Genomic DNA, 25,188 nt, shown 5'->3' with positions numbered 1-25,188 from the left:
AAAAAAAAGTCGTAAAGGATTTCTCTTCCACTGAGAGAGAAAAAATTGAAATGTAGCAACTGAAGAACAGATGGTATTTATTTGCTCCCCCACTGAGCAAATTAGGCACAAGGCCGATTTTTAATGTGAGGAGTGAAGGGAGGGGGAAGGGGAAAAGGGGACCAGCTCCCGAGAGGTGGGAAGTGGGAGCTGGTTAAAGGTCAGGCATGTGGGGTTGCCTCCACATCTGATCTTTGCTAGTCATAGCTAGTCATAACTAGTCATTACTTGCAGTATCTGCCGGAACAGATGGTGTTTATTTGCTCCCCCACTGAGCAAATTAGGCACAAGGCCGTTTTTAATGTGAGGTAAAAACCAGCTCCCCTAAAAGGGGTCACTCTGGTTACCAAAAATAATAATTGTCCCAGTATAGAGGGTTTCCCCTCCATTGACTGGTACAAATTATCTTAAGTGCAGCATCTGCCGGAACAGATACTACACTTTGATCTTAGCCAAAAGGCCAAGAAAGACAAATCATTTTTATTAGCCTTGCCTCAATAGCGACACCACTTTTAGTAAAAAAATAATTATTTATATATATATATATATATATATATATATATAAATATATATATATATAAATATATATATATATAAATATATATATATATATAAATATATATATATATATATATATATTATATATATATATATATATATATATATATATATATATATATATATATTAAGGGGTGACAAGGTTTAATTGGAATATTCCACTTTTTGGAATATTCCACTTTCCTTTTTTAGGGACGCACAGCATGATAACGGCCGGAGCGATAAGCGTAATAATATAATGATGATGATATGTAGGCGTCCCTTAAATTTAAATTCTTAGATATTATTTCAATCAAGAGTTTTTGAAAAAGTAAATACTAAACAAAATATTTGACAAAACAGGACACGACACACGACGGGTGTTCTAGTTTTAGTATATAAAATGCTATACTTTTTTAGTTCATCAAACATTTCTCAATTTGATTTTTACCCATGTGTATACAAATCTGAAAATATTTGGAATAATTTTCAATTTTTTTAATAGTTGATTTTTTATTTAATTTATTGTAAAATATTCCCTTTGCATTGGAAATGCCAGACACCAACCTGAACCAACATAGAAAAATATATCTTCAAAGTTTTGCGTCAAGTGTATAAGCTAAACTTTTTGCGAAATATATGAATGAATTCTGTTTCATTATTTAAAAACACAGTATCTTTTACGTAGAATAACCTCTATCAGTAAGTAAAAAAATCGAACTTTTATTAACGTGGTCACTTATAATCATTTCTCTACATTTATCTAAAATATGAACGCGAGTTAGTTTTATATTCGACTAGCGGGGGTATCCGGCGTTGCCCGGGTGTTTGTAGGTGTGTGTGGTGTTAAATAAAAAAGAACCCGGGGGGAGGGGGAGGATCGAACCGGAAGCCCTGAGGCAAAGTTTGAAAATAAAATCGGCCAGCCAGAATGAGTTAGTGAAAGATGTTTGAATTTATTTAAGAACCAAATTGACAGGTGTGCGGCCAGAAGTCGTCGAGCGTTACGGCGACGACGACGTATGTTTGTTTGTTATAAGCGAAAAAGAAAACAACGTTAACACTTAAGCGGGGGAAAAAAACACAAAAAAAAACTAACGTAAGGCAAACGAATGATGAAAACAGAAAAACGAACACGTGAAAAATGGCTTAAATAAGCCTGTTTCGATATTAAAATTTAAAAAATCGGTGGGTACCCGGATGTTTTTGGGTGTGTGGTCGGGGGTGGATAAGCGAAGTAAAAAAAAAACAATAAAAAACAAATAGAAAAACGAACGTTACGTGAAAAATGGCTTAAATAACACTGGTTCAATATTTAAATTTAAAAAATCGAGAAAAAAAAGATATCTCACACCACGATTCGAATCCAAAACGTTTAGATAATGAACCAACACGCTAATCAACTGAACTAACGTGACGAACATGAAATTTATTCAGTTTTTCAACTATTTAAAGTAAATCAGGTCATGACGTCATCTGACGCATGCGTAGAACCGGTCGAGAGGGCTGTTTTTGTTGACCCCCCTCCCCACTGTCGAAAATTGTCGATTTCGGGGTGAAAAAATGAACGTTTTTGGCCAATTTTTTGATATTTTTTGAGCGAAGGATGGAGCTTCGATATAATACCGAGTTTGTGAATTTTTGTTGTGTCTGTCGAAAGTTTGCGTTTGATAAGAAGCAAACTATGGAAGACCAAACAGGCCAAAATAACTTATTTTTCAGTGACGAAAATTTCAATGTATTATTAAGCTGAGGCTGGCCAGTACCAGATGGGTGACCATTTGTATGAGTTTGGTTTTTAATGTGTATGTGTGTGGGGGCCAGGCTCCTCAAAATGGGAGGGGGCCAATTTAAAGCAGAATAAAAAAAAAATTATTTCAGCGCGTTTGGTCCACCGTAGTCGAAAGGCGGCAAACGTTTTCAAACGGGATCGAAAAAAATAATTTTAACACAAAGGGCACAATATTTATTGAATTTTTTTTTTTTTTTTGTATCGATTCTTCAAAGCATGCTCTGTTTGATAATGGTCATGCATTATTCGGTTCGCTAAAAAAAAATTGTTAATTTATTTATCAAAGATTTTAAAATGGCTTTTTTCGTATAAATATTAAAATTTTTTTTTTTTGTTTTGCTTAACTTAAATTAATTATTTTACTTAACATATTCACCGAATTTCACACTTCAAAACTCAAAAGCTGGATAATTAAACACAATCGAAGTTCTGATATTCAGACGTCAAAATAAGGTATGCAAACAATTTTTTTTTTTTTTTTTTAATCTATTATTCTGTCCCTTACAACAACACAATATGTTGAGTTTAGTTTCAGATGATTATTTTAAGCATATTTGTTTCCACTTCAAAACAAGGGGGGGTTGTAAGCAAAAAAATATATATATATAAATATCGTTTATGAAAAATAAGTACACTGTTATAAAGTTCATTCTTCTCTTAATAATCGCTGAAAATTTCGTATTGATCGGATAATTACCTGATTTTTGGTAGATTTTTAAAAAGACGGTCCGTCAAAAAGTACTGACCTGTTTTGGCGGTGCCTAGTATATACCCTATACCCATATATATTGTGTTAACATACTCGAATTAGATGAATTCCAGCGAATCATAGGTGTACAAGTGGCATGATCAAAGGCACATGATCGACTAACACATAAAAGTAACACAAGAGACACATGCAACGTAGTGCTGATCATAATTTGCTACGTTGAAAATTTAAGCTGTGCATTCGCACGAAAACTCTAAAACATATTCTCAAACATATTGATGTTTCTAAACTAAAATATCCTGCAATTCGCATAGCTCTGAATGAAAAATAAAGCCCGATTGAGTTTGATGATACCTGGGAAACTTTTAAATATGAGATATATATTTTTGGAGTAGAGATCTCCAGTCTGAAGAAGTCTGCACACAGAGACTGGTTTGATGATAATGATCAAGAGATAAAGGCTTTAAAAAATGTCGGCCATGAAACACTTTTCAATGACAATCTCAAAAACAGAATAGTAATTGAAAGAAACTACAAGGAGCACAAGGAGGTTCGAGAAAGAGAGAGAGAGAGAGAGAGAGCTGAGGAGAATGAAGAATGTGGTGGCCCAATTTATCTTCAGAGGTTGAGTCGTCTTAAGCAGGTTTTTGGCCCAAAGTCTGCTCCTTTTGTAACTTTACTGCCAACTTTCTTTAAAGATCCAGATAAAATATAAGAGGGATGGAGGGAGCACTTTGCTGATTTATTTTTCACCCATTAGTTGTTGATGTAAATGTTATCAATAGTCTACCTCGGTTTGACATTCTTCATCACATGGATGAGTTACCCTCAGTTAATGAGGTGGTCTTGACTATGAAAAAAATAAAGACAGAGACGGTACCAGTCTGCATTCCCATTGAGCTACTTCAACAAAGATGTAATCATGCTGAGCAAGAAGTCTTGGCTGGGTTCACTAATACCACAAGATTGGATAAATGGCCTATTAGTTTCTCTTCAAGGGTAAAGGAACAAAACCTGATAGTGATCATCACCATAGGATAATGCTTCTTGAATCAGCAGGGAAGGTACTGGCGAGAGTTTTGTTGGATAAGTTAATCATAAACATCTGTTCATTAATTATTCCTGAGGCACAATGCAGTTTCACTGAGGGTAGGGGTACTGTGGATATGATATTTACTGCAAGGCAGTCGTAGGAAAAATGTATTGAACCACAGATGACACTTTATCAAGTATTTGTGGACTTTATGCGTTTTACACCGTAAACAGAGAGGCTCTTGAGTTGGAAGCCATGTTTAGATTCAGAACAGTTTCCGATGATTAGTTGTTCTATACAAGTCCTGGAGATGACGAGTTCTCAGTAGACAGCTGTCCTGTACAGGTTCCAGACTTTATAATTTTGTAGCCAAAGAGCAATAGATTCTTCCCATGTTGACACAAAGAAAACATGCAAGGTTGCTAAAGAAAAGGTCTCATTTTTATGGAACAATTCTGGTTTCTGATTGGTTGGCAGCAGAATGTGAATTAATTTGATTCGTCAGTTTATAGCAGCAGCATTTATAAATAGAATCTCTCAACTGTAAGGGACTATACTCCCATTAGTATCACAAAAAATAATGCAACAGAAGCCTTGTTGGTAATTCTTGGGAAAATTGGATGTCCTCCTACTTTTGTCAAAATGTTTCAAGAATTCCACAGAAACATGCTCATGTTATTTTATTTTTTTTGTTTCTGGGGAGTTTGCTGCTGACAACAGCATGAAACAGGGGGATATTTCAGCTCCAACTCTATTCTCCATTTACTTTGTAATGCTTCTTGCATACACATTTAAAGATTGCAATAAAGATGTCTTTCTCCACTTTAGGACTACTGGCAAACCATTCAATCTAAGAAGATTTAACACCAAGTCACAAACACTTGGAAGCTTAGAGAGCTACTTTATGCTGATGATGCTGATTTTGTGCCTCATTCAGAACGAGATATGCAAACTATAATGAATTATTTTTCATCCGCATGTGACGCCTTTGGCTTAACTATCAACATTAAGAAGACGAAAGTGATGTTCATCCCTGCACCTGATGCTCTATAAATTGAACCAAATATCTATGTCAGGAGAAGAAGGTTAAATGTTGTAGACACATTTGTGTACTTAGGTAGCACAGTCTCCAAAGAGGGCTCCCTGGATGCAGAGATATGTCTTCACATTCAGAAGGCCAGCACAACATTTGGAATACTAGAAAAACGGCTGTGGGGTGATTGTGGGATCTCATTAATTTAGTTACTCCAAAACCAAGATTAATGTTTACTCGATCTTTTTGTTTTACTTTACTCATCAAAGTGATGGACAACACAGCATTTGAAGCAACTTGAAGCAACTTGAGAGATTGACATGGAGATGGACAACACAGCATTTGAAGCAACTTGAAGCAACTTGAGAGATTCCATCAGAAATGCCCCAAAAGACTTCTGAATGGAAAATAACAGTCACTGACATCTGACTTTCTCAAGAAAGCTGAATGTTTGGGCATTGAAGCGATGGTGACGAGGAATCAGTTACGCTAGGCAGGTCATGCTGTTCAGGTTGAATATATGAGGATACCTAAGCAGTTTAAAACTGAGAAACGTCCACAGCATGGTCCAAAGAGGTGCTTCAAGGATTGCATAAAAGACAGTCTTAATGCTAAAGATTTCCTGTTCAGAACTGGAAACTCTAGCAAACTGCCAGCCCAAATGGAGAAGGGGGGATCTGAGGTTTTTGAATGGGAATGAATCGATCATGCTGAGCTCAAGAGAAACCTGAGGAAAGGCAATATCAGTTTTACCTGATATGCATTAAACAGTTAAAAATGTGAGACATGTGATTGGATGCTCCTCTCGAAAGCTGCTTGCATTAACTACAAAAAAAAAAACAAAAAAAAAAAAACAAACACATGCTGTGGACAGGGAGAATAAAAGTAAAACAAGTTTCAATACTCAACCTAGTCTGTGCCACATATGGAGCAAACTTTGCAAGTCAACTGTTAACCTGAAAAATCATCTTCAAGCTCATGGACGTGGTTTGGGTATTACTGACGAGTCACCCAGTAACAGCGTTGAGGATTGTCATGAGCATTGAGATGGCTAGTGTCTGTTAAGATGAAACAATTGCCTGTATGTATACATGTGTATGTATGTGTATATGTATGTATGCATGTGTATATATGTATGCATGCATGTGTATATATATATGTATGTGTACATGTCTATATCTCTTTTGTTTTAATTTTCTTATCACTTTGTTTTTCCTTGGGATGCAGCATTCTACCGGATGCCTAACATTCTCCCATTAATTTAGTTACTCCAACTGAGAGATCTTTTTAAGATTCTAACCGTCCCTTTAAGTGCTATTGTTTGTATTTCTTTTGCACTTGGTTCACCGAGTATATTCGCCATATAGTTTTTTATGTGCATGTGTATATATGTATGCATGCATGTGTACATATACAGGGTGACCCCCCAAAAAAAACAAAAGCTAAATGGAGGTCATCTAGAACATATGCTGTAAAACGGAGAAAAAAGGCCAAAGACCCTAGTGTTTTGATGTAATGTTTTGAATATAATAAACTAGTTATGACCAAAGTTTCATTTCATTCAGACAAAACACTAAGAAACGGGGCCTAATTAGATTTGGGGCCCGTTTTTTTTTTGGGTCACCCTGTACGTATGTATGCATGTATGTATGCATGTATATATATATATATATATATATACATATATATATATATATATATATACATATATACATATATATATATATATATATATATATATATATATGCCTGCATGTGTATATATATGTATATATGTGTGTATATATATGCATGTGTATATACAGTGAGTAGCAAAAGTATTTGGTACATTGTTTTTTTTTACTTTTGTTTTTCGTATTTCTAAAGAAATCTTAAGTTAATTTGAATGAAATTTACACTTAATCTTTGAACAGATATTATCTATCTAAAAGTATACCAGAAATTAAGCTATACATTGTTGACAAATATTTATTAACAAAAAATCAAATTATCCATATGCAAAAGTATCCAACACAAATGTGTTGGATACTTTTGCATATGGATAATTTGATTCAGTTGTATATTCTTTGTTCTCATAAATACTTGTGTTGACAAAATCTTCATGTATTTTGCTGCATTCATTTTCCTTTCTATGATTTCCATACCTCAACTCCATTTGCAGAAAAGCAGCACCAAACCATCACACTTCTACCTCCAAATTTTACAATGGGAATGGTATTAGATGGTTTAAATTCTGTGTCCTTTTTTCTTCATACATGGATGTACATGTTTCTTCTGAAAAGCTCATTTTTTGTTTCATTTGACCAAATCACTGTTCAAGAAGTCATCCGATTCACATTGATATAAACAAATTTCAAACGATCTTTCACGTATCTAGGACTCAACAATGGAATCTTTCTCGGTGATCTTGAATGCAGGCCTATACAATTTAATGATCTCTTAATTGTGTCCTTGCTTACTTCAATACCTGCTTCCTGCAAATCCCTGAATTTCTGAACGAGTCAGAAATGGTGCTTACTCTATGTTACAAGAAATGAAATGAGCAGTAATATCATTTAATTTAGGTGGCCGACCACTTCTTAGATAAGTACTACCATCCGTTGTTTTCCACTTTCTTGCGATAGCTCCAACTGTACTCACCACAAAATTTAGTACTGAAGTTATTTTCCTGTACCTCTTTCTATCTTTATGCCTTGCTATGACTTCTTGGCACATATCATTTGTCAATTCCTTTGTTTTAACCATTTTTAAATAGTAATAAAAGAGGCAACCTACGTCTAAGAGCTGTTATCAACTGACCCGTAAGGAGCTATAGAACCCTAGGGTGCCTTTTAATTGGTTGAAATATTGTAGCAATATTAAATGACTGCTTAAGAATGAAATTGCTGATTGGTTGAAATATTATAGCAAGATGAATTGACTGCTTAAGAATTCAATTTGACAACGTGTTAAATAATTTTGCATATGCGTAATTTGATTTTTTTGTTAATAAATATTTGTCAACTAAGTGTATCTTCATTTCTGTTATATTTTTAGATAATATCTGTTCAAAGATTGAGTGTAAATTTCATTCAAATTAACTTGATATTTTTGAGAAATACGAAAAAAAAACAATGTACCATCTACTTTTGCTACCCACTGTATATATATATATATATATATATATATATATATATATATATATATATATATTCTGTTGATTTTATAAAGTTATCTTTAATTAATGCTTTGACTTAAAGTTTAAAATGCAATAGTCATGTCATGGTTCAATTGTGCTCTAAACAGAAACGTTTATTTTGAATGCGCCTCTGTCTTATCAAAAGAATCGACTGTTGGTTTTATGAAATTATTGGTACATAATAACTTGAATTAAAGTTAAATATATAAAATATATCTGTGTGTGTGTGTGTGTGTGTGTGTGTGTGTGTGTGTTACCTGAGTTCTGCACAGGGCTACAACTTACTTTCACCAACGCCATATTCCAACAAAAGAACAGTCTGAAAACAATAAGGATGAATCACCGAGCTAAACATTGACACTTCATTAATTTCATCATAGTGCACTGACAAGATCTTAAAGATGTCCGACACACTAGAATGATGCTCAGTGCACAATGTTACACTGATCATTGCCTGGTTCGTTGCAAACTCAGAGTCCACTTCAAACCAAAATCAAAGAAAGGAGGAGTCCCAAAAAAGAGAATCAACGTCAGCAGATTTCTGTCAGCTGAAGTGATAGCTGAGTTCCAGGCAGGCTCAATGATACAAGCTGCTCAATGAACATCTCTCCCGAAACACTCTGGGAACATCTAGAAAACTACCATTCTGCAGACATCTGAGGAAGTCCTTGAAGTGTCAACCAAAAAGAACAGGGACTGATTCGATGAAAATGATCAGGAGATCCAGGAAATGCTGGCAAAGAAGATATCAGCTCAGCAGGCCCACTTAGTCCACACAGCTTGTCCCATGAAGAAAGCAGCCTTCTGCCTCGTATGTAGCAATCTCCAGCACAAGCTTTGTAAGATGAATAACATGTGGTGGATTAACCTCACAGAGAAAACTCAGCCACTTGTGCAGACACTGGCGACTGTGGGGGAATTCTATGAAGCCTTGAAGGCAGTGTATGGCCCTACACAAAAGATCCAGAGTCCATTGCATAGTGCAAATGGACGGTCACTCCTAACTAACAAAGCGTCCATTCTAAATTGCTGGTTTGAACACTTCCAATCCCTTTTCAGTGCTGATTGCATTGTTCAACATTTGGCAATTCTTTGCATTTCCCATGAATGTGAAGTGAAAGTGAAACTGGATGAGTCACCTACGATTGAAAAGACCATGAAGGCAATTGAGCAGCTAAGAAATGGCAAGGTTGCAGGAATTGACAGGATCCCACCAGAAATCTGAAAACATGGTGACCCTGTGTTGCACTCCAAAATCAATCAGTTTCTCGTCTTTTGCTGGGAGCAGAGTAAATTGCCTCAAGACCTCCACGATGCAGTCACCATCACCTTGTACAAAGAGAAAAGGTCAGACTGCTCCAGCTACAGATGAATAGCTCTGTTCTCCATTGCAGGCAAAATCCTTGCAAGGATTTTGCTTAACAGACTGGTGCCCTCCATTGCTGAAGACTATTTTCCAGAGACCCAATGAGCTTCAGGGCCAACAGAAGCACCATAAACAGGGTGTTTGTTCAAGAAAAATGAAGGGAGCAGAAAAAAGGACTCTTTGTTAATTTTGTGGACCTCACAAAAGCCTTCGAAACCATGAGCAGGAAAGGAATGTTGCAGATAATGAAACAACTCGGCTGCCCCAAAAGTTCCTCAACATGGTTGTCCAGCTGCATGAAGACCAGCATGACTATGTCAGACTTAACAGCGACCTCTCAGAACCCTTCCCATCACTAACAGTGTAAAATAGAGTTGTGTCCTTGCTCCAACCGTCTTCACAATCTTCTTCAGTATGATGCTAAGGCAGACCACTGAGTATCTTGATGATGATAATGGTATCTTCATTCGCTACCATCTCCATGGCAACCTATTCAACCTCAGGTGGATACAGCCCCTCTCAATGACCTCCTCTTTACTGATGACACTGCACGTTGCACATGCAGAGAAAGCCCTGCAGTGTCTAACGTCCTGCTTTGCAGAAGCTGCTCAGCTCTTTGAACTGAGACAACCTGAAGAAAACAGCCTGCACCTAGAGAAGAGTACATCCCCCCTCACATCAACATTAGTAAAACAAAATTGAAAGCAATCCAACAGTTCACCTATGTTGGGTGCACCATATCATCAGATGCCAGGATAGACAAGGAAGTGGACAAAGCCAGCGGTTCTTTTAGTAAACTGTATCAGCGAGTGTGGAATAACAATGATCTGAAGAAATCTACCAAGGTCAGTGTGTACAAACCCGTCATACTGACTACCCTTTTGTACGGCTCAGAGTCGTGGGTCACATATCATCATCATCTGCATCACCTCAAGCGTTTACACCAAAGGTCGGTAGTACTTGGTGAACAGTAGTCTGAGATGTCGGAAATTTTTCTGTCTCTATGTCTGTCCTTGTGGCCATGTCACTAGTAAGGGTGCTGGAGGTAAACGTTTTGTCTGGGCTGATGTTATCCGCCTGATAGTCAGGGACCCCAACCTTGGATTAACCACTAAGGAGGCTGTCCTATCAGTACTAGGACTGCTGTATTGCCATTTGGTGAGTGGATCTGGACCATGCAGTAGTCTCTGGTGGGGCCTCTCGATGCCATACTAGTGGGTAATTGTTACGGCTTTACCTTTCATGTGCTACAAAAAAAAAAAAAATTTGCTGTCTTTTTCTCTCTTACTTTCCCTTTCTGTACTGCTCTAACCAAATCTGCCGACCTGTTCCACAAATCCCAAAACCTCAACATGAAATATCTCCAGAAAAAAACTCGATTAAACCTAGAACCCCATCTTCCAACGTAGACCCCTACTACCAGGTCTCCTTCTCCAACATCAGGGGTCTACGTTCCAACTTTCCAGAGGTTGAAACCCAATTACAGGAGACGAAACCGAACATATTATTTCTAAGCGAAACTGGAATAGGGCCGACCACTTCCCTAGATGAGTTCATAATTAGCGGATATTCTAATTTAACAGCTAAATCTGACCCCCAAGATCGCCATGGGCATGGAATATGTGCCTACATTAAAGATGGCTTCCCATGTGGCAGGGATATCTCTAGAGAAGATCCTAATTTACCCTATATGTGCTTCCGGGTTGCACTTGCTAACACCACTGCATTTATATTTGCCCTCTATCGGCCCCACAACAGCGGAGTTACTATATTTAAGAGCATATCTGAGAAAATAGGCCACATCCTGTCTGCACATCCCTCGGCTAACATCCACATCTGTAGTGACTTCAACATCCATAACGTGGAATGGCTGACCCATTCAAATAAGACAGATGATGAGGGGAGGTTTTGTCATGATTTTGCCATTGCTTATGACCTCACTCAGATTGTTCGCGAACCCACCCGTGTGCCCGATACACCCGGTCAATATGCAAGCCTCCTAGACCTTTTTCTCTCAACTTCCCCTGAGCTATGTTCATGTTCCGTTCATTCTCCTCTAGGATCCTCCGACCACTCCATCGTATCAGTTAAGATAAAAACGAAATGTAATAAGTCCCCAGACGTACCCCTCCACCGTACTGTATACCGATACTCTATGGCTGACTGGGGTAGCTTCCGTACATTCATATCTGATTTACCTCTGCACTCCATGTTTAAAAAGGAAGTGTCCTCTATAGTATCAGATCTGACCGAATGGTTAATTGTAGGCATAGACTAATTCATACCATCTAAAAAATTCCAACAAAAACCTAACAGCCAGCCATGGTTCTCCCCAGAATGTGCTGCTGCTATCGCGCACAGAAATCACTTTTTCCATAACTACACACGTAATAGATGCACTGAGACTAAAGCTGCTTTCAGGAACGCCAGCAACCACTGTAAAAGAGTAATAAAAAATGCAAGAGAGCTATATGCCCAGTCTGTTAAATCCAAGGTAGCTGATCAGTGGCTTGGTTCCCACCAGTTTTGGCAAATAACAAATAGGATCCTAACAGAAGTGTGCGTTCTATCCCAACCATTATCAATGGACCAGAGGTCATCTTGTCAGCATCAGACAAGGCCAAACTATTTGCAAAGAACTTTGCAGCTAATTCTACCCTATGCGACGAAGGCCATCAACTCCCCATATTTCCTCCTATAACACAGAACACGCTAGGTAACATACAAATATCCGTGCATGAGGTCGCCAAGCTAATCAAGAACCTTGATTCCAGTAAAGCAACTGGCCCTGACGGCATCCCAATTATAGTGTTAAAAAAGCTTCAACCAGAACTTGCTCCCATACTGACAAAACTGTTTAAGCGCTGCCTTAAGGAGAAGTGCTTTCCGACTCCCTGAAAGACCTCATCAGTTTGCCCTGTACTTAAGAATTCAGGTGATAAGTCATCTCCCTCTCAGTACAGACCAATAAGTCTCCTGTGTGTTATGAGTAAGTTGCTGGAATCTAGATGAGTAGACACACCTTCCTATGAGCAGACAGGGGAAAGGAACTAGTAGGCGAGTGAAGGTGCAGGCCTCTACTGAGCAGTAGGTCTAATAGTCGAGAGGAGGGACTCGACGATCTTCGGGTTACCAATTCCTTCCGGCTCCTAAGAATGCACTGCTGGTTACACTCTGGAACAATAGAAAGGGGTGTGAGTAATTAATATGAGGGGTACAAGTACAATACTATCTAGAATCCATATTAAATAGAGAAATAGTCAACCATCTCAGCAGAAACAACCTTCTTAGTGACACACAATATGGTTTCCGCTCTGCAAGATCTACTGCAGATGTGCTGACAGTTATATCTCACAGGATTAGTGAATCTCTTGACAAAGGCTTCCTTTCTAGGGCAATTGCTCTTGACATATCAAAAGCCTTCGACAAAGTATGGCATAAGGGTCTACTTCACAAGATTTCCAGCTACGGTATTACTGGAAATGTTTTTTCAATCATTAAATCATTTCTCTCCGATAGGCTCATAAGAGTAGTGGTCGATGGACAAAAATCAGAGGCCTGCAGTATTAATGCTGGAGTCCCTCAGGGGTCAATCCTGGACCCAACTCTCTTCCTGATCTACATCAATGACCTCCCTAAACACATACTTAAATCATTCGTTGACATCTATGCTGATGACACGACCATCTACGGCAACACATCAAAGGCTGTAAATGACAAAGTTCTCTCTGATTCTCTCTCCTCTGATCTCGAGCGCATGGTTCAGTGGGGGAAGAGGTGGCTGGTTACCTTTAATGCATCTAAAACCAAAAACCAAACTCCTATCCTTACATCATCAACGCTCTTATCCCCATCTGGCATCAATTGGGATGGATGGCTCTCGTCTGGGAGAGGCCCCATGTTTTGACAAGCTTCTGGGTTTGACCTTTACTCCTGATCTGAAATGGAACACGTACATCAAGTCTGTTGCCAAAGTCGCTGGAAAGATGGTGGGATCCTTCTACCGCTCCAGAAGATATCTCACTACTGATGCAATTCTCTATCTATATAAAAGCCAAGTACGTCCAAGGATGGAATACTGCTGCCATATCTGGGCAGGAGATGCTAAAAACAGCCTATTCTGCCTTGACAGAGTACAAAATAGACTTTGTGGCTTAGTGGGGAATGCCCTTTTCTCTACCCTGCAACCTCTCTCCCACAGAAGAGACGTTGCGAGCCTATCCTTGTTTTATCGTTATTTCCATGGCAGGTGCTCGTCTGAACTCCAATCTCTGGTCCCTCCTCGCCAATCTTTCATGAAAAACACCCGTCTAGCCGAATCCACTGTGAAAATTTCCCCCACTCTTTATCTGTGCCTAAATCAAAACGTGGATTCCATGAACAAAGCTTCTTTCTTAGAACTGCATGCCTGTGGAACTCTGTTCCGTCTGCCTGCTTCCCACCTGACTACAACTTTGATGTCTTCAAGTTCAACATTAACAAATTCCTAATGAACCGCCCCCTTAAGTAAACACTTCATCAAATCTCCACACTAACGTAATGTACTTGCAATAACCCTTATCCCTGAGTGGCTTCCGGGCCTTAATAAGTGGTGACCACTGTGTAAAAAAAAACAAAAACAAAAAAAAAACACCAGCACTGCCTCTGTACCATCTTCGACATTCACTGGAGTGATTTCATCACCAACCTTGAAGTGCTCGAACAGGCCAAAATCAGCAGTATTGAGGCCATGCTGCTGAAATTGCAACTATGCTGGGTTGGTCACATCTCCATGATGGAAGATCACGGCTTTCCCAAAATCACCTTGTATGGCAAACTTTCCATTGGCCACTTCCACAAAGGAGCACCAAAGAAATGGTACAAAGAATGTCTGAAGAAATTTTTTGGTGCCTCATCGATTGCTACCAGTGGTCAACTCTTGTAGCAGACTAAGATATTTGGCAGCACAACATCCATGAAGCAATCTTCTCCTTCGAGAACACTCAGAGGGCAGAAGATGCAGGAGGAATGAATGCTAACTTACTCTAAACTCAGACCAGACCCTAAAGTTGCAGGCGAACCTGCTTATCCAGTAATTGGACTTGTCAGCCATGAGCGTGTCTTCAGAAAACGTAGACAAGCCCCTTCCTAGATCTTCATTTGCAAAGCCAAGCAATGATGATATTTTTGTACATATTACGTAGGACATAACTAGCTTAAGAATTTACTCAGTTATGTTATGTTTTAGTTATGTTCGCTGCAATTAAAAATGACTGCCTTCACCAAGTCAATCCACTCTTATTCAATTAAGTTGTTAGTATAAGAGGATTTTTTTACAGCATATCTAAACTGTACATTTATATAATGGCTGTATAGATTGTTTTCCTAGATGTAAATTCAATGAAATCTGCGTGATTATTAAAGAGTGCTCAATAGAGGACTGAGCTGGTATACGTACAAACATTATATACAAATATTATTGCTTACATATGTGCATACACTTATGTAAGCAATAATGTTTGTATAATAAACGGACTATATATCTATCTATCTACTGATATATATATATATATATATATATATATATATATATATATATATATATATATATGACATAATCGCATTGACACAACGGTTCTCATCAGATAACCAAAGTTAAGCAAAGTTGAGCCTGGTTAGTACAAGATGGGTAACCATTTGGGAATTCTAGGTGCTGTATGTGCACTCCGCTTACTTCGGCATTGTTTCCACTCGCCTTGTACATACACTTCACTTGCCACTGGTGTTTAACAATGTTGATTCAAGGGAGATGTGGTTAGAGATTGTGCAACTCTTGCCACAAAAATTCCATGCGCAGGCACCCTTACAGTAGGTATCCGTAGTCTGTCAAGACTGAAGGAAACTACCATATATCTATGTACAGAGTGGAACAATAAATTTGTCACTCTAAAGAAAACACTACAGGTTTATTTTAAAACTTTTATTGAAAAAATTAATTGAGGTAATTTAATTAGAACTGACATCTATTCAATGACGCTGCCTTCAGCCTCAACCATCGCCTCGATACAGGTCTGGAACTGAAAGCATGCCTTTTCCACAAGTGACAGCGGGAGCTCAGTGGAAGGTGGCAATCAGGCTGGTTTTGGTGTTGTGGGAGGTCATATTGATGATATTCTCGATGTATGACCAAACGAAGTAGTCCAATGAGTTCAGGTCAGGAGAAAAGGGGGCGGTGAGAGAACGGTACAAAACTCCTTCTGAAGCCAAGCCTGGGCTTTTTTGAACTGATGGGCCAGCGCCAAGTCCTGCTGCCATACTCAGTGTTTGCCAGCGGCCACCTAACTGCGCCAGGGGATTACCACACACTTCAGCACAAACAGGTACATTTTGGTATTTCAAGCCAACTTTGAAGATGTGAGGTGGCGTGATGTGGCCCTCACTTCAAACCACACCAAAGACCATAATTGTGACCGGAAACTTCGTTGAACTGTTCGGATTTGCATTTTGAGAGTACTGGCAATGCTCTTGTTGTCATAACTTGGATCAGTAGAGAGCATTTGTACAGTGGCGCATCTCCGATCTCGCTCGTTGAACATTGTGTCACTTTCTGACATAATAGAAGGTTCATATCGCTCTTGGGATTTGTACACAACTGGCCAACTAGTAGATGAGCTGTCAAGTAATGTTTGTGCATTCCAGCATGCAACTTTCATGCTGACAGAGGTAGAAAACCAATTTTTCTGCTTTTCATTTCTTGATAATGATAATATTATCTTTAATTTTATTATCACTAAACGAGCAATCTACTGCTACTGGCTCTGGCCAGTAGCAGTAGATTTTGAAACAAAGCATTTGTTTAAGATACCTTTTCTATTCCTCACACAAAGCAAGTAGTGTTCTCTCAGAAAAAACTGATTTGACGCCCATAATTTTGCCGAATCATGTTTTTTCACTTTGATTAGGCAACTGAAATGATGCTAAGAGTCGACACTGTGCACAGATTGAGCAACATATTCCCAGGTTGTTAGATCTGTATGCATATTGGAAGTGGACAAAGAATGCATCACAAGAAAACACAAAAAGATCAAGGAGGTACCTGCGTATGAGTTATTTATAACAAGTTGAGCTGCACTGCACGCAATCAACTTTTGAGGTATGATATAGTTTTCCATGGCACTGAAAATGAGACGATTGGTCAATACCAGACACTAAGATTTCATATTTGAAGTTTTCCTTCTAGATCGATTACTGCTACAGTGGCTGATAGTCTCCATTTACCCTGGTAAAGTTTCTATGTGCTTACCTAAAAAATTCATGTAGTTTTATATCAAACTTTACTTTGTCCTCTACAGAACTGCTTTGTTAACCAGAGAGTTTTCTCTATATGACATTGACATTGCTGGTCTCTCTGAGACACGTCTTGCTGATGGTAGAAACAAGCCCTGGTTATATTTTCTTTTGCAAGGGGAAATTTGCTGATCAAGCATAGATTTTACCATCAAACTCTTAAAAAACTTACAAAACTTCTATTTGGTAAATCAGAACATATTATTTCTTTACATCTCCTTTTGCAACAAAGATGTTTTGTTACAATGGTATCGGTTTATGCCCCAACCATGGGCACTGAAACAAACATCTTTAACGATGAGCTAAGACAACTAATTCTTAATATCCCTGATGATCATTCTTCTTGGCAAAAGTGGGGAAGGATTTTCAAAATTGAAAATGTTTAGATTCACATGGATTGGAATGACTTTCAGTTTTTGCAATTTTGTAAAAAGTAAGATCTCGTGCTTGGTTTTGTCAGAAAAACAAATACAAAGGTACATGACAACACCCATGCTCAATGGCATATCTGATCTACAAGGTCCGTACCATGTTTGAGCTATGAGAGACACTGAATGTTGGACAGATCATCGCCTGGCAAAATGGAACTCAAAATTCATTCCAAAACACAACATAACAAAATTCATTCCAAAACACAACATAACAAAATTCATTCCAAAGCACAACATAACAAAATTCATTCCAAAACACAACATAACAAAATTCATTCCAAAACATAACATAACAAAATTCATTCCAAAACACAACATAACACCACTTGCAAAAAGTTTGAAGTTATGGTATTATTACCATACATTAACATGGGTACTAATTAGAGGTCACCATTTCGGTAGGCTCCCACTTCGGGGCGCCTCCGATAACAGGGAGAACTGGAGCGCTGAAATAGAAAGAAATACTGGTAATAGAAGACATTGTCTTCTTATAAAAATGAGGACGTGTAACGCGACTTTGTTATGAATTCATGAGGTTTTATATATCCGATATATATGTGTGTTTTCCTCGGGTTACAAAGAAAGACAGTGCATTTTGTAAAGTTTGTATTAATGTTCAATGCTCCTCTTGGCTACCTAACCGGAGCTGAGGAGTGAGGCGTGTGTTCTGTCTCTAGTCGCCATGGAAGTAAGAGATGTTTCCTTCACTCGAATGTCCCACGTAAACCGTTCTCGCTTTTCATTGGCTGGAAACTCTGATGACATATAAGAAGAAAGGAAGGAAAAGAGAAAAGAGTAGGGAGAAAGAGAGAACTAAGGTGAGAATACAGCCTAGTCTCGTAGTAGCAGCTCGCTACAAAGTCTCAGTTTTTTCATCTTACTGAAACAAAGAACATTTTTCAGAATGCACTTAACTCTATTGAATGGATGAAACAAATTTATCGGAAAAATGCTTTCTGACATTTTAGGATTGGAGAAAAAAAGGTGCCAAGACTGGTTTGCTGAAAATTATGAGGAAATTGATGAACTCCTTGAAACAAAATGCGATATTTTTCAAAAAATCTTGTTATCAAATCTATCCAACCAAGTAAAAATGGAAGCTACAAAAACATACAAGGATTTCTAAAAAGTGGCACAAATACATATGCGGAAAATTCAAATCCAGTTGTGGCTTGAAGAAGGGAGAAGAAGCACAACTTACAGCAAAAGCTCGAGACTCATCAAATCAAATCAAATGTATCGCAACAATCAATTTCTGTTCCTCTAAAATCAAAGGACGGTACTACCAGAAGCGTTGGTGTGAACTTCTTAATTGCCATTCAGTCATCGACTAATCTGTATTGAATCTCATTAAGCATCATGGACCAATCACGGTTCTTGATGGTGTGCCTTCTAGAGGTGAGATAAAAGCTTCCATGAGTCAAATGAACAACAAAAAAGTGTCAGGAATGGATGGCATAGCAAAAGAGATTCTATAGAATGGTGGTGAGAAAAGTGTATGGAGAAGTGAAGTATCTCAAGACTGGAGAGATGCAATATTTGCATTGTTGTATAAGAAGGGCTCCAAGTCGAACTGCAGCAATTTTAAAGGCATATCTTTGCTATCATTGGAAAAGTGTTTTCAATGATTATTCTAAATAGATTAGTCCATACAATTGTCAATGGAATACTACCTGAATCACAGTGTAGTTTTCATGCAAGTTGTGGCATTGTGGATATCAATTTTGGCGCTTGGCAATTGCAGAAATGCAAAGAACAAAATCTTCTGTTGTACCAACGTTTTATTAACTTATCAAACGCTTTTGATCCCGTAAACAGATTAAGTTTTTAGGAGATCTTACTGAAGTTAGGCTACTCTGAGAGAATTGTGGGTGCAATTCATTCTCTGCAGGACTGAATGAAGGCTAGAATTAGTTTCAACGGCACTCTATTTGAGGTAATACCGATCAACAATAACTCAAACAAGATGACATTTCTGCAGCCATGTTATTCAATATATACTTTGCCATAGTCTTTCTCGTGGCGTTCTATGAAAATCAGACGGTATTTACATTAAATATTTGACATCTGGCAATGTATATAATGTCTATAGACTACTTTCCTAACAAAAGTCTCTCCTTTATTGGTGAGGCAGCTGCTCTACATAAATGATTGTGATATCGTTGCACATTCAGAAGATGAGTTACAATGCTTTATGGACCATTATGTATCTGCATGTAACACATTCGGTTCAAAGATCAACCTAAAAAACTAGGATTGCCTTAAATGGAACCAACTATGTTCACTGAAATTAATGATTTAGATGTAGTGCACTCTTTTGTATATCTACACACTAACCTCTCTTAAGGATGCAGCCTTTACAGGGAAATCTTCTTCAGCATTGAAAGAGCTTCTTGGTCTTTTTCAACACTTAAAAAATATGTGTGACCCTAATATGATATCAAGTCACATATGGAAATCATTGAGTATGTGTTATGACGGCTTTCCTGTCTCCAAACGAAAAATGGACACTATAAACACCAAATAAAACTTCTTGAGGGTTTCCATCAAACATTCAGTCGATGGTAATGAAAGATTTTCTCTGATGGGTTGGTCACTATGGTGAAATGTGGGAAGGAAAGAGAAGTGCATCAAAACCGAAGAAGAGGTTTAAGGACATCTTATCTGGACTATCTGTGGATCAATGGGAAAAATGGCTATACTGGCCGAAACTGATTGACAAAAGCAGAGAATCCTTTGAGAATAGCAGTATGCAGTACAATGCTTACAAACGTTTGCAAAGTTGCCAGGCTATCATATGTGAAAAATTGTGCCTATCTCTTGCTGGCCTCAAAATCCATTTGCATAAATGTGCACTACCTATCTTGCGCCTCAATAATGTCACTGCAAACAAAACTGATTGGTTGTGCCTATTCTGTGGCAAAATCTGTTGCAGTTTAGCTGGCCTGAAGAGTTACTTACGAACACATACGATTTGAAGGAAGAAGGAGGGAGAAGGGCATGAAATACCCTTTGTCACATTGTAAATATGCATACATATATGTATAAGTGTACATTATGTGTATATGTATGTATATGTGTATGTATGTGTGTGTATATGTATATATATTTGTGTGCATATATGTGTATTTATATATGTGCATTTATATGTATATGTGTATATTCATGTACGAGTGTGTATATGTATTGTTACATATATATATGTGTGTATATCTATATGTGTATCTCTATATATGTGTGTGTGTGCGTGTATATATACATATTTATATCTGTATATTGAATGCCTTCATCACTACAAAATAGCCATTGTTAAAAACCTTCCAAACCGTGTAAAACTAATCTCCTCCTCTAAAAAAAAGCATTATTAATTTAACTACAAAATACAAGACAGTCTTTATTAGTAATGCATTTCTTAAGTATATTGCTTATGAACAAATAATATAAATGATTAAATTTTTTTTTAATACAAATAAGAATAATATTCAACATCATATCTTTAACTTAACTCATATATACTACTGTAATCAAACTTAATTCATATATACTACTGTAATCAAATGTAAGCAGACTTTAAATTAAAAGAAAAAAACATTAAAAAATAATGTACACGGATGGATATTCCCAAATGATAACATTAAAATTTGACTCATTATTTACCATAAGAAATTTAAGTCCCCAAATCTTATAGTAAAAACAACTCATCACCAACACTTATAATGTTAGAAAAAATTAATGTTATCTATAAGTTCAAATGCATTTTTGGAGAATGTAACTCCTATAATAATATTAAAGCTAATAGCTACATTGGTATTATGACTACTGCGTGTCACCAACATCTACATAACTACATAACTGCCTGTCCTTCTATTTTAGGCTAAAACTAAAATAATACATGTTGAAACATTTTTTTTTTTTATTTTATTACAAATTTTCAAAGCTATCCACAGCAAAACTCAATAATCTACAATTAATAACATTACCTCTGGAACAAGAAATATTTGAAAATGCTTAACATAATACAATTTTTTCTGTGTGTTTTCTGGTGTCACGGAATTAAAAAATTTAATACCTTTCCTGAAACAGTGTGAAAACGTTTTCCTGATGTCTACTTGACATCAAAAACACATTTTGCAAGTATTTTTGGAAATTCTTTTCTGTTCTTCAGTTTTTTTTCATTTGCTTTTTTACCTAATCATAATTTAGCAAAGAATCGAAAACATTTATGATACATAGTGAACTTACAATAGTTTTTAAAATATTAAAACTTTGTGAATATCGCATGAATTTTAATAAAATAAAGCAGTTTTTCATGATACAATTTTAATTATTTTGTGACGTATATTTAGTGAAATATTGATATTTTACTAATCTGCAATAAAGCGATTGACACAGTTTATTTATATACGTATTTATATACGTATCAATATCTATAAAATGAAAGTGTCTGTCTGTGTACATTTCCCTACACAATAACTCTGTCAATTTTCAGTCTACAGACTCGAAATTTGATATACAGCATAGTGAGATTTGGAAAAATCTTTGTAATCAGTTTTCGGCCAGAAATGTGGCTGTTAAGGAGTCAAAGTTCAACGATTTAACCATTGAGAACTCTACCAAATTCCTCCGCCAATTTTGGATCTAAACACTTGAAATTTTAGATATAAGTTACTTGGACATGGATCTAACTTAATAACTTGATTTGAGCCCAAAACAATTAATGTTAAGGCGTCATAATAGAGGTCACAGTTAAAAAGAATTTGACCTCTGCGGTCTCTACGAAATTACTCAGACAATTTCTGGTTTAAACATTTGAAATTTTACATAAAGGATATTCAGAGATAGGGCAAGCTTTTTAATCGGCTTGGGTCGAAAATTTGAGCTGCAAATATATAAATCTATGTACTTGAGCTACAAATATATAAATCTATGTATTTGAGATACAAATATATAAATCTATGCATGTCAGCCTAAAACTTTCGACAGAGGCGACGGATTTTCACAAGTTCAGTATCGTTTTGAAGCTCGACCCTTCAGACGACAAATACTGAAAAATTGGCTAAAAACATTAATATCTTCACTCTCAACTGGGCACTTTTCTACAGGAAACGATCGTTTTTTTCGCCGATATTTTCGAAAATCATCCCCTCTTTTCGATTGTCTAGCCTTAATTTAAACCTACGTCACTTACGGTTTGGCGGGGGGTCGTAACAGCAAATACGTCACGTTTTTTTCACATTCTTTTCCTCTTTCGCGGTACAGGTTCGAGCCTGCCTTCCTACTACCACATTTTTTATTTTTGCTCAACCCGCCCCTCCAAACACCCGGGCAATGCCGGGCATCCATACTAGTATATATATATATATATATATATATATATATATATATATATATATATATATATATGTGTGTGTGTGTATGTGTGTGTGTGTTATTTATATATATATATGTGTGTGTTATTTATATATATATGTGTGTTATATATATATATACATGTGTGTTATATATATATATATATATATATATATATATACTTGTTTATTGTTATATAAACATGCTCACATCCCGCTGCTACAAATAGCCACTTGTTTCAATCAAACAACAGATATCATCAGGCAGCGACTTGACTATTCAAACTTTTGAATAGTCAAGTCGCTGCCTGATGATATCTGTTGTTTGATTGAAACAAGTGGCTATTTGTAGCAGCGGGATGTGAGCATGTTTATATAACAATAAACAAGTATTATCAGCTCTTTTTATTGAGCACTATCTAACAACCTCGTTGAATTCATTAGTCCATTACTTTTGAATATAAAAAAACCCGAGTATATATATATATATATATATATATATATATATATATATATATATATATATATATATGTGTGTGTGTGTGTGTGTGTGTGTGTGTGTGTGTGTGTTATTTGTAGTATTCCGAATTTTACTGGGTTTATATAATTGAAAATTAAGTAATCGTTCATATACCAATAAATTATAAGCCAACAAGAAATGACTTAAACTGTAAGCTACAAAATTATCATATTCCATAATTGAGCATTCATATATTGTTTTAACAAAAACCAAGACATCAAAGGTAGGAATACTGTATTCCATCGTTAGTTACAATTGTTTCAAGACTATTCGGACAAATTTAAACATTATGTCGTTTGAAGATTTTCACAAAAACAGCCTTTTTTCAGACTTATTGAATAAAAACACTAACAATAAAACGTTATGGAAACCATTTCCCTTATAAGGTAAAGAAAACAAGCGAAAATATTTTACCTATATCACATCCTTGCAGAGTATTTTTTAAAGATTTATATATTTACTTATTTTCGTATCTCCATTTAAAAAAATTTTCAAACAAAATATCATACAATGTTACCACTAATTACCTATGTTCATTTTATATGTTTTATTAATACTATTCATTGATTTCTTAAATTAAATTTCTTTATTTAATTTAAATTATTTTTTCTAATCCGGACTAATCAATTAAGTTATATTGTTGCGATTCTATGTTAGCTTCGTATCTGGAATATAATATACGAAAATATCAACTAACCTATTTATGTGATTTAAGAAAAGTTTTTGTTTAAAACTTATTCAATAAGGAAAAGAAGGTTAACATTATTTTATACTTCTCATTTTATATTTTATACATTCTCATTTTATTATTTTATACATTCTCATTCTTCATTTAAAATTAAGGATCTCAATTTATTTTTTATTTTCTTTCGTTTCTTCCTATTAAAATTTACGATTATCGGATATTTTAGATGTAAAAAGGGAGGTGTCTGTACAGTCGAAATTTTAAAGGTTTAGTTGAATTATAAGTTACCAAAATCCTAATATGTATCCATAACATTGAAAGGAAAGTAACTCAAGCTGTTCGATATTTTAATGTTTATGCAGGTTTCTAGGTTTCGTAAATTCCTAATATGCATTTATGATTTATTTATTTATTAATTAAACAAATCCAATTACAACTAGGCTAACCTATTCAAAATATAAGTTTGTAATGCATATCTTAACTATGATACTGCTTTTATTACCAAAGATTTAACCTACGCTTGCCATCCAACCATCATTTTCTGAGGTCATGTGTGGTTTTAATACAAAAATATCAATTCAAGAATTAAGTTCTTAAATACTTATCTAATAATAATAATACATATCCTATTAATAAGTATTCTAATAATAAATATATTCTTTAGCTCCATGTATGTTTTACTCCAATGAAAGTGGGGGTCCACCTTGGTTTTTTGGATTTAATCGTTCAGAACAAGAGTATTATTTAAAATGCTAGGGTTTTCAAGTTTTACTGATCTTAAAACAGTATCAATTGATCCCCATTCTTTAATTACTAATTTTTTTCTTCTCCTTTTTCCTTTTTTTTTTTTTGGAATTCATATTGCTAATTTTTGTTAAGCTATTTTGTTGATCTAGAAACGGTATCAACTATTTCATCATCAATATGACTAAAATTGTGTTCACAGTTTTGAAACAATATTGCTTATCTTTGTTAATCCTTAGTATAGATCTAAATTTCTTCATTAATAATCCATTGTCTTTATTTCTAAAACTGTGTTTTTTGTGTAGAATATAGATTCCAGATTTGCTTGCAAATTTTTAATCATTCATCACATCTAATTTACATCATTCTTAGCTATTTAACTCTATATTAACTTACAATCAAGAACCTTTATTTTTCCCAGAATGTTTTTCTCTCAGCTACATTTAA

General features: G+C 36.1%; 1 protein-coding gene, 1 long non-coding RNA gene and 1 pseudogene across 2 annotated transcripts in view; 1 reads left to right on the top strand and 2 right to left on the bottom strand.

The window, feature by feature from the left end:
* LOC145291316 (large ribosomal subunit protein eL27-like) overlaps positions 1 to 25,188 on the top strand; it is a 358,375-nt gene that overhangs the window by 84,014 nt on the left and 249,173 nt on the right. The window lies entirely within an intron of this gene.
* LOC145291317 (uncharacterized) overlaps positions 1 to 25,188 on the bottom strand; it is a 155,173-nt gene that overhangs the window by 128,080 nt on the left and 1,905 nt on the right. The gene's annotated exons all lie outside the window — the stretch shown is intronic.
* On the bottom strand, positions 299 to 512 carry LOC145291724 (U2 spliceosomal RNA; annotated as a pseudogene).

This window comes from Euprymna scolopes, chromosome 12 (genome assembly GCF_053919585.1).
Source record: "Euprymna scolopes isolate OS-2025 chromosome 12, ASM5391958v1, whole genome shotgun sequence".
Lineage (NCBI taxonomy): Eukaryota > Metazoa > Mollusca > Cephalopoda > Sepiida > Sepiolidae > Euprymna > Euprymna scolopes.
The sequence above is the reverse complement of the archived record's forward strand: the minus strand, read 5'-3'. Positions and strand labels throughout refer to the sequence as shown.